Here is an 11472-nt window from a genome sequence, read left to right on the forward strand (position 1 = left end):
GAATGATCTTGCCATCAGACTTTAACAGACAGACGGTCTTGTTCCATGACGCTCTCTACGGTCGAGAATCTGCAAGGAACCTCCTCGTAAGTAACATCGGTGAATAGGAAAAGATATATCTGACAGAACATGTACTGGATTGGATCTCCTCAACATAGATCGTGGAATACATCGTGAATGCCGGCTAGCGAGGGTGGTAGCGCTAGACAGTAAGCTACCGCTCCAACCTCTCCAAAATCTGGAATGATCCAATATATCGGGGAGCTAGCTTACCTCGAGACCAAATCTCTTCACCCCTTTCGTGGGTGAAACTCTAAGAAATACGTGATCACCAATGGAGAACTCCGAGGTCTCGTCTCTCGATCGACATAACTCTTCCCGACGGTCCTCGCCTCGACATCCTCCGTCGATAGTGCGAACTAACTCTGCATCCTGCGAGCTCTCGAGGTCCTATCGGCTAGGCCTCCCCAACCTCTTCCCGGAGGATGGGTGTCAGACAAGGCCTACCATACAACGCCTCAAGCGGTGCCATTTGGATAGCCGAATGATAGGTTGTTGTAGGCGAACTCCACTAATGGCGGTGGTCCTCCCAGCGCCTCCAAGTCCATGACACAAGACCTCAGCAAGTCCTCCAATGTCTGAATAGTCCACTCGACCGCCCATCTATCTGCGGATGGAATCGCATTGAAACGAAGCTGTGTGCCCAAGGCCTGCTGCAGACTCTGCCAGAATCGGGACGTGAATCGTGGGTCTCTATCTGATATAATACTCAACGGAACTCCGTGCAATCTGATAATCTCTCGACAGTATAACTCAGCTAATCGATCCAGAGAATCAGTCTTCCGGATCGCTAAAAAGTGTGCGGATTTGGTTAATCGGTCAACGATTACCCAAATCGCATCATGGCCTCGACGAGTCCTAGGCAAACCAACCACGAAATCCATAGTAATATGCTCCCACTTCCACTCTGGAATAGGGATCTTCTGAAGTAAACCAGCAGGTCTCTGGTGTTCAGCCTTCACCTGCTGACAGATAAGACATCTAGTAACAAACTCCGCGATGTCCTTCTTCATACCGTTCCACCAATAGGAACGCCTCAAATCCCGATACATACGGGTCCCACCTGGGTGGATAGCAAATCTAGATCGATGAGCCTCCTGAAGTAACTCCTCCCTGACCGGGTGAGACTGAGGTACACATAATCTACCTCGGAAATAAACAATCCCCTCATCATCTCGTGTAAACTCGGTCAATTCAAGCTATCTGTCGCTAATGAGAATCAGAATCCTGATCTCGGCACGGCCTCTCAATCCTCATCACGATCGGCGACTACTAAGCAACCATGGTAACAAGAATACCGCTCCGTCCACGCTCCTCAAGGCCCAACTCTCGGAGAATCCACGAATCAAGTCCGTGACTAAAACTCGGTGACAAGCTAAAGTCCCTATGGACTTCCTGCTAAGTGCATCGGCAACCACATCGACTTTACCCGGATGGTAGCTAATAGTACAATCATAATCCTTCAGAACTCCATCCATCTCCTCCGTCGGAGATTGAGTTCCTTCGGTGAAAATATATTTGAGACTCTTATGATCAGTAAGAATCTCAAAAGTAATACCATAAAGATGATGTCGCCAAATCTTCAAAGCAAAGATAATAGCGGCTAGCTCTAAATCATGTCTCGGGTAATTCTTCTCATGCTCCTTCAACCGACGAGAAGCATAGGAGACTACCCTACCATGCTGCATCAAGACAGCGCCCAAGCCCTCAAGAGATGCGTCTGCATAAAGTATAAATCCGTCATCACCGAAGGTAAAACCAAGACCGGCCGATACTAATCTCCGCTTCACTCCTCGAAGCTGGTCTCGTAAGCCTCGACCACGTGAACTTCACGCCTTTCCTAGTCGACGTGTCACATAGGCCAATCTCTGGAGAAACCCTCAACAGATCGTCGGTAATATCCAAAGCCCAGAAACTACGGATCTCTGGACTTGGTCCTCCCGGCTAGTGATAGCCTCGATCTTACGAGGATCTCTGAAATACCTCGGCTAGACACCACATGTCCCGAAAACCAGCGAGGATAGCCAAAATGCACATTTCTTTGAACTTGCTGAGATGATGTCGTCGAAGAGTCTCGGACTATCACGAAGGTCACGCATGTTCCTCCTCGGGCGTGAATAGATCAATATGTCATCGATAAACACAATCACAAACTGATCTAAATACTCCAAAAAGATCGATTCATCAAATCCATAAATACTGGCAGGAGCATTGGTAAGCCCAAATGGCATTACCAAAAACTCGTAATGTCCGTGTCCAGTGCGAATCGAATGTCTTCCTGAATATCGAATCTCGACTCTCGGTGATGATGATCGATGATCAATCTTAGAATACATCGATGTATCTCGAGTGATCAAATAAATCCTCAATCCGTGGCAAGGGTACTTATTTATGATAGTCACTGCTGTCTATAATCGATGCACAACCTCGAGTACCATCCTTCTTCGACGAGAGTCTTGGAGACCCCACGGAGATACACTAGGCGAATAAATCCTATCTAATAACTCACGGAGTTGGACCTTTAGTTCGTCCAACTCTTTCGGTGTCATACGATACGGAGCTTTCGATGTTGGAGCAGTTCCTAGAATCAACTTTGGGACTCCATGAGGACACCAGAATGCTCCTGTCCGTGCATGCCATATGGAGCTTCTACAGGGGGAGCTGTACTCTGCTGACGATGTTAAGATTGGGCTTTCGGCCGACCATAATAGAAATCCCTGACATCCATGTGATAGCAGTTTCTGCGCCTATATCGCAGAAATGGTCGATATCCCATCGTCTCTGATGCCAGTGAAATCCCAAGAGGGTTGGTTCGGAGGTTGAAACGTAACCACCCTCTTCTGGCAATCAACTGTGGCATGGTATGCAGACAACCAATCCATGCCAAGGATAATATCGAACTCGACCATTTCCAATACTAACAAATCTACCGTGACTATAATGCTACCAAAATCTAACGGGCAACCTCTGACCTCCTGAGTGACATCCAAGGTATCACCAGATGGTAAGGAGACGGTCAGTCGTCACGGTCTACAAGAAGGTAGTCTACCAATCTCTCTCATAAATGCACAAGATATAAAAGAATGTGAACTACCTGTATCAATTAGCATATCGAGAAAATGCATAAAGTAAAATCGCATCATGGAAAAGCGGATCCGTCGCTGTCGTCCTCTCGTGATCAGCATGTACTCCAAAGACTCGGACGGTGGTAAGTGATATATAACGCACGCTCCCACACCGATCGGTATTGGATCTTGAGTCGGAGATGGGACTATATGCGAATTTATGATTTGAATCGAATCGGGTCAGTACGTATGTACGCTTGAAATGCAGGCGCAAGCGTCCTTTGCTCCGTCGACATCGAGGTCCGGTAGAACTACAGGACTCCATGCCAGCGCTCCGACCACTACCATAGCGGTTGCTGGGTCTTGTCCTCTGCTGATGACCACGAAGATTGGGCTTCGGCCCTCCTCGTGAGTCGGTGACCAAGTGGTCCTCCGGCCACGAAACTCCGCTACATGCTGGGCCTTGAACACCCTCGGTGATGTGCCAGTTGCAGTAATAGCAAGGAGTCCAGTAATACATCAGAGGTGATGTGATCTCGGGATCCTAGCGGGTTGATGTGAGTCATCCGTGGGGATTCGGTTCTGCTTTGAAGGCAGGGGCGTCTGAGAAGACTTTCTCGATTCAGGATCGGCGGATGACCAAGTACCCGTCTGAGATACGGCTTTGTCCGAATGCTCGCTTTCGGCCCCAAGTCCGTCGATCACCGCTTCCTTTTCTTATCTGCATTCACTCTCGGCGATGGTAGACTCAATCATGAGAGCTCTATCCATGTCTCGGTGTATGATGCGGATTACTAAAGCTAGAAATCTTTGAAGATGCCGTCCATTCGGATAAATGACATCGAGATCATCGCATCGACAACTAACTCGGACAAAATCCGATTAAATTCATTATACTCCATCGAGCGGTTATTCCGCGCGAGACTAAGAAAATCTGCCTCGAAGAGTCATCGATATGCTCGGGAAATCGACTCTCGAATGCCTCCTAAATCTCGCGCCGTAATATCTGATACTTTATGATGGTGTGTGTCCCACGGATCTACGCCCATCGCGGTGGTAAGTAGCTCAGCCCTTCTCCCACTCGGGCGAGCCATGTAAAGAATGTCCGCTCCATAGTCTCAATCCAAGGCAGCTATGCTCGGATCGATCTCCCCGCGAATAATGTGAATCGACTCTTCATCGACTCGGCTAAAAGTTGGGATCCTTGCTCGTTGCAGACTACTATCGAGGGATCGGCGGAACTAGGTGAGAGCCACGGGTGATCCTATGAGGTACTGAGGATAGGCGGAAGAGGTACCAGCTTGGTGTTATAACTGGAATGGAATGCTTTGGTGGGGCTCTGAGTAGGCATAAGTAAGGCTAGATGGATGGGATGGAAGTGACGATAAATGGTCATGGTGCTTGAAGGTGCGCGAGTGTGATCAGGCTTGGTGCAGTCACGGGTGCAGGCCGAGTGGTAGGGCTAGAGAGGGGTATACTACGGACTCTGCGGGGAGGTCTTGAATATGCAGAGGGGTACCATCGGTTGGTTGCAGTCGAGGGTACCTCGAGTCGGAACTATCGGGTCCGATGGCAGCCACCGTACCTGCACTGACGAGGAGTGCTCACGGACGGAGCTCAATCCTAATGGACCTCTCTCAAGACTACTCTCGGGAGAATCTACGACCTCTTCTGGCCTTCGGTCTTGCACGGTACCCGTGTAGGTGGCATATCCGTAAAGAAAATTTTACCCGATATCACTACAAGTATAGGCGAAAATTACCTAAATTACCTATTGGCAGTCTGGAGATATCGCTGCTTAGCCCCAAATAGAACCAATAAAACCTCGTCAAAATACCTCGAATTCCGAAACGATAAAATCGACGGAGATCCGTACAATCCGAAAATATCGAGGAATGCTCACGAAGTATCGTAAATCAAACAGACAAGTAGGTATCATAAACGACTCGATACAAAAATGTCACGCCCGTGTAGTCCCAGTGAAGAAATTTCGAACATCTCCTGGGACAATATGAAGCTCAGATACATATATCTCTATACCTCGGCGACTTAAGTAATCTACAAATAGTAAAGCAACCCACGGTTTATATCAACATTCCTACAGATATAATATATGATCAATCCGCTTGGTTTAATAAGGAAGGCGATATAGAACCACGAAGATATATGTAAGCAACCTACTCCACTCAACTAAGAAAACAAATCCACAGTAAGGAAAAATACCATATCGGAAAACAAAGGTAGCAAACCCGAATGTTCAATGTAAAGTCCACAATACTAACCCACAATACAAGTATATAAGATGCAAAGCAAAATATAATCCGACAAAGAAAATCCTCGCGATAATGGGGCTAACGACTGGAATATCTCCCGACGACCTCAACCGAAAAATAGTAACAACGGGGTGAGTTCAAAGAACTCGACATGTAATCCAATAGATACAACATATAACTACCGGTAATATCCTAGGTAAAGCGTCTCCTAAACCATAGGACCCACATTCAGTCTCCTAACAATATAACATGTATGCATAGCTGAATAAAACATAATGAGTAACTGAAGCATGTCTGTTTCTACAAGAATAATAAGAAATGCATAATGAAAAAATCATACTCCTGCGAGGCTTGGCGAATACGTGGACATACCGAGATAAAGATAGTCGGAACAAATACGCATGTATCCTATGCATGTCAACCATATGCGATCACCCAAGTGCATCATCAATATGCAACAATCACAATAAATGCAATATGTGCATACGATGCAATATGACATTGTCACCCCTGACGCCATCTGTATCTCACACACAATGGTGAGACCGCGTGGGTAGGGTTGTGACACCGTGCACTCTGCCGTCACTACCCCTGAAGAGTGACCGAGTGGACGGGATGCACCGGAGTACACCTATCCTCCTACCTCAAATCATAGTGAGGGAGCTTGATGCTCTCAACTCCCGGTATGCGATGACGGGGAGGGATCCCGACGTGCTACCCCGCTGTATCGTGCTACCCATGAGCACCCCGACGGTGCACCACCGAGCAACCTGCCTTATACACCCTGAGTGTTGTGCCACTACCCATGCAGACACGTTGTTGCTGCCCTCATGTAGCCGGCCGACGGGCTCAACAATAATGGAGTCGAATCCCTCGTCTAGCATGCAATCATGCGGTATGGTGCATGCGGCTACAGAATGTCATACCTGAACGTATCCCCCTTCATATACGTAGGTGCCAAAAAGGTAAATGCAGATATATAACAGAGATGTAAATAACATGAATCCAACCATATATAACAAATATCTCCAGCATCTAATCATGGGTAGATAAGCACTATAAGTAATCATAACCACGAACACATATACACATGGTAAGAGATAAAGTAAACCAGACTAATGTAAAGCATCTAACAGTAGAAGCATGTGATAGGTATCAACTAAGCTAAGACCAGGGAAGAAATAAATCTACCACCTATCACTAGTAACTATATATAAACTATACATATCATAAGATAGTATCAAAAGATAAGTCAAAGGGGTACCCGCCTCAAATAGAAGGTACAATCCAGTCCTAATCCAATGTCGAGATGCTCGTCTCGAATCAGAGTCCTGTGTAAATAAATACATTTACCTTTATTTAGCTAAAACACAAACAAATAGCTAAATAAATCCTAAACAGAAATTTAGGGACAAACCCTAACCTATAACCCTCCACCTTTCTAACGGTTAATTAGGAATAATTTCCTAATCCTTAATTAACCATTAGATTAGCAAATTAAACCTAAATCCATATAACTTAATTAATCTACACAACCTAATGATAATAAATTATCAATAGGTATCCAGATCATACCTAATCATCTAACATGTGATTATCTAACAATATCCAAATTCGAACCATGATCTACAACTAAGATCAATTACCCTAACTAATCATGTACCAATCCAATCCATTCCGAATTCAATACATACCTAATTCATCAACATAACACTAATTATGTATCAACCTCGCTACACCATACCTCAATCCAGCTGCTGTTTGATTCTGGATCAAGGGAACACTGATGGATGGGTTGCTGCCGCACCAAAAAAAATCCACAGAGTAGCAATGTGTTGAATTCCACTCTACATTCCGGATCAAGAAGAAATCAATCTGGAAGATTATTGATCAAGTCAAGAACAGAGATCAAGATTGGAGATCCCTAATCCAACAACAATCTAATTCATCTTACCTTAATCCCTTCAATCTCGTGACCTAAATCCGTAGCCAAGAAAACGAGGATCAAGAACAGGGAAGGGGATTGAACAAACACAGTGAAGATAAGGGTGTTACCTCACCACATCGCCGTCACTGGACAGATCCGACGAAGCCCTAAATCTCTGGATCACCTCCCAATGGCGTCGTTGCCCAATTCCAGCAAGAAAGGAGGTGTGGACTGCTCTGTGAGCAACACGAGGGGAGGAGAGGGTAAGCCTACCAGTCGGAGACGATACGAGATCCGGCTCCTCACCAAGCCCTAGCCACCGATCATCAACAATCGGTGCAAAATCCACCGAATAACAACTCCTCAGCCGAAGAAGACCTGGAGAGGAGAAACACGGGCCAGACCTGAGCTTAGGGTGTTGACGCCGGCAGAGGAAGATCGCCGGAGATCAAAGCTTCATTCCCTTCGGCGTCGCTTGTCCGCGAGAGAGCAGAGAGTAGGGAAGAGAGGGGAGATCGGGGAAGGAGGGCTCGGGTTCGGCGATGGGATTGGGGAAAGAAAATAAAGGAAATGGATTTATATATTAAAACATTTCCTCACTTAAATGGGTACCCCAAATAGGCCTTATCTGTACCCGGAATTAATCCCCTCAAAACTCGTCGTACGAGCTCCGATAAATTTCCAGAAAATTTCAAAAAATTCTGGAAAAATATTGTAAGGCTATTTCTGAAATAACCCTATCTATTTAAATTTTCCGAGATCTCACAAAAAAGGGGGAGATTGTTGGAACCCCAAGGTTATTTTGGTGTGATCAACAAGTTAAGTTAGGTCCTGTGTGTTTCTAACCTTGTGTTTAAGTGTGCAGGAGCTTAGGAGCACAGGTAGTTGAGTGGAAGACGCTGCTAGTGAGAAGGACGACATGAGGTGCGTCCGAGGGACGAGGCGCTGCAGAAGTGTACACCGGCGGACGAGAAGGAAGCGTGCGGGGGGTTCCGAGGGACGAAAGCCGGAGCAGAAAACTACTCGAGGAGCAAGACACGCAGCGAGCGAAAAGGATGGCACACGGTGCGTCCAAGGGACAAAGACTGCGGATGAGAAGGAAACACGCGGTGATTCTGAGGGACGAGAAGCCGGAGGGAAGCCCGCTCGAGAAAACCGGAAGTTGGGTTCGGGTGAGCCCTTTTCCGGATGGCAGAGATCACCCAAGCGAGCGGATCCGGAGTAGAAGACCCGGACCGAGGTGAACTAAACCGGAGCAGTGGTCCCTGGATGAAAAGTCAACACTGTTGACTTTAGGGTCCGGGGCGCCCAGACCAGCCCGGGGTGCCCGGAACCCTTCTGGGTGCTCGAACCGTGAAGTTTGACCAGATCGAGCTTTGACTCGATCTGAACGTTGGGGGATAAAATTTATCCCCCCAGGGTGCTTGGAACCCTCCAGGCGCCCCGACCAAGGCTATAAATATAGCCTTGGTCCAGAAGCTAATCAATCAGTTCAGAAATTGTAACAACGCTTGTGCGCTTCTACTATTTAGATTAGCTTCTTTCTTTCTGTGCCTACATTGCTGTAAAAGAGACTTCTCCGCCTGAAGGAGATAGTAGTGCGATCATTTTTCTTGGATTAACAACCTCCCCAGTTGTAACCAAGTAAACATCTGGTGCCTCGTCTTTTTCTGTTTTGATTTATTGCTTTTCTATTTTATATGCAAGTAATAGTTTGAAAAGTCGGGAAGGGTTGTGTTTTATTTTTACAGGGCTATTCAACCCCCCCTTCTAGCCGACCGCAACGGTCCCACAGGGGTGAATAGCGCTCGTGGCTATTTTGTTCGATTTAAAACGTATCGAGTAAAATGCAGCGGAAATTAAACACAACCACACGCTAATACAAATTGGTTACTTGGTTTGGAGCCTGTGGCGACTCCTACTCTAAGGCCTGCGATCGTTGATCATTTCCGGTGGGCAACAACTATATTTCGTAAAGTTATTACAAGCTAAGTACAGAAAAAGTTGTAAATAAATTTTATACCGACAACTAAAATGCTGAATCTGAAGCTCTGGGTTATCGGCGTCGAGTTGTAGCTTTGTCGGGCTGTCTCGTTAGCAGCTGGATGCAGAAAGATTGCTTGGAAGAAGATATCTTAGACTGCTGCTCGAGACATCCTTATAAAGGGTCTTCAAGGCGCCTCCATTAAGCTCCAAGGCGCCTTAAACCCGCCGAGTCAGCCGCGTGGATCAGCACTGATCCGGTCGCACCTGGTCCAAGGCGCCTCCAAGGCCTGGTTCAAGGTGCCTCCAGCCTATTCCAAGGCGCCTCAAGCCTTGCTGCGTTGACTTCTTCTGGCTTGCACCTGAGGCGCCTCCAAGCTCCATGGAGGCGCCTCGGACACTGTTCATCCGAGGCCAAGTGTGCTATTTTGTCCCTGCATAATGTGTTAGTCCACAAAATATACATATACCCTGCAAGACAAGGTTAGCACATATAAATATGATAGAAAAAGGTGTTTGACAGTCTCTGGACTATCCGAGTCTGATTTCGGATTTCTAACCGGAAACCCTAGGTCGACCCGACGCCTACTGTTCCCTCTGCGGGGAATGTGTCCTTACCTACTCCTCTCAGGAGAGTTACCTGTTGACAGTGCGATCCTCCAGATCGACTGGACTTTTGCTCAGTGCTCGATACTTCCAAACTTTCTGCTGAATGCCCACTCCCCGACCCATCCAGTCTTCCACCTGGTTCACGACACCAGGAGTTTCCACCTAGGGTTACCACCCCCTAGGACTTTTGCCTAAAACTCTCGACCCACAAAGACTTTCCGCATAGGGTTACTGTAGGTGCAGCGAAGGCCGGCAAGAGGGGGGGGGGGGTGAATTGCTTGCAAATAAAAATTATACCCTCCTCGTGCTTTCAACTCAACTAGTACAATAGTAAATAAAATGATAAAGCAATAAAGAAATAAGAAGACAGGAATTTAACTTGGTTACAACCAAGAGGGTTGTCAATCCAGGGCAGTAAAAAGAGCGCAGTAGAAAAATCTCCTTTGCTGAAAGCGGAGAAGTCTTTTACACACTAACGGCTCAGAACTATTGTTAGGGAGTTGTTACAGAGTTGAATGAATAATCGATATTGAATTCCTAGCTCCAGGGGCCTTTAAATAGCCTCTGGAAATCTGATCTCGAGGGTCCAGGGCGCCTCCAACAGGGGTCCAAGGTGCCTCCATCGAGTGGGTGAATAAAACTTTATCCAAAAGCTCAACGTTCAATTCTGCCGGGTCCGAGACGCCTTCAACAGGGGTTGAAGGCACCCTCAAGCTGTAGGTGCCTCCAAGCCTGATGGAGGTGCCTCCAAGATGGCTGGCAGCTTTTCCAGCTTGGTTGTTTCTTTGCTTCGTCTTCCGAAGTCTTGTTCTCTTAGGTGATTCCGGCCAACCGAAATAGGGCTCATCTGAACCCAATTTCTGGCCTTCTCCTCGAGCAGGCTTCCATCCGGCTTCTCGTCCCTCGAACGCCGTGTACGTTCTTCTCGTCCACCGGAGTACTCTTCCGTAGCTGTCTCGTCCTTCGGACGCACCGAGCCCGTCGGTTCCCTTCCCGTGTTGTCCTTCTCGCTAGCTGCGTCTTCCGCTCGACTTCCTGCACTCCTAAGCTCCTGCACACTTAGACACAAGGATCAAACACAAAGCAGGATCTAACCAACTTGGTTGATCACATCAAAACACCCACGGGGACCAACAATCTCCCCTTTTTTGATGTGCATCAACCCAAGTTCAAGTTAGGGTAGAAATAGACAGAAAAGTAATTTTAGAAGAAAATCACTAAATTAACATGTTAAGCATCAGTTTGCAATAAATAAAATTGCAACTACTAAATTAAGAGTTAACCAGAATTTTTTTAAAAAATATTTTTAATAAAAAAAATTCTCTCCCCCTAAACTTGTACTTCTCTCTCTCCCTTTGATCACAGCAAAAAACGGGGTAAAAAATTTATAAGTAAAATGAAATTTAAAAAAAATCTAAGTAAAATTTCTAAGTGATAAAAGAATTCTAACTAAAATGATTTGTTTGAATTTTTAAAAATAATTCTAAGTCAAAAAATAATTTTGAAGACAATTTCCAAAACAAATTGTAAATAATTTCTAAGGCAATGTTTAAAA

At 46.2% G+C, this 11472-nt stretch overlaps 1 long non-coding RNA gene across 1 annotated transcript; it reads right to left on the reverse strand.

Moving 5' to 3' along the window:
- Positions 1-7097: 7097 nt before the first annotated feature.
- LOC122030877 lies at positions 7098-7858 on the reverse strand. The gene is made up of 3 exons (XR_006125642.1): positions 7454-7858; positions 7353-7375; positions 7098-7273 (listed from the first exon to the last, which is right to left on the reverse strand). It is a non-coding gene; the product is annotated as an uncharacterized LOC122030877 (long non-coding RNA).
- Positions 7859-11472: the final 3614 nt, after the last annotated feature.

This window comes from Zingiber officinale, chromosome 11A (genome assembly GCF_018446385.1).
Source record: "Zingiber officinale cultivar Zhangliang chromosome 11A, Zo_v1.1, whole genome shotgun sequence".
In the NCBI taxonomy this organism is placed as follows: domain Eukaryota; kingdom Viridiplantae; phylum Streptophyta; class Magnoliopsida; order Zingiberales; family Zingiberaceae; genus Zingiber; species Zingiber officinale.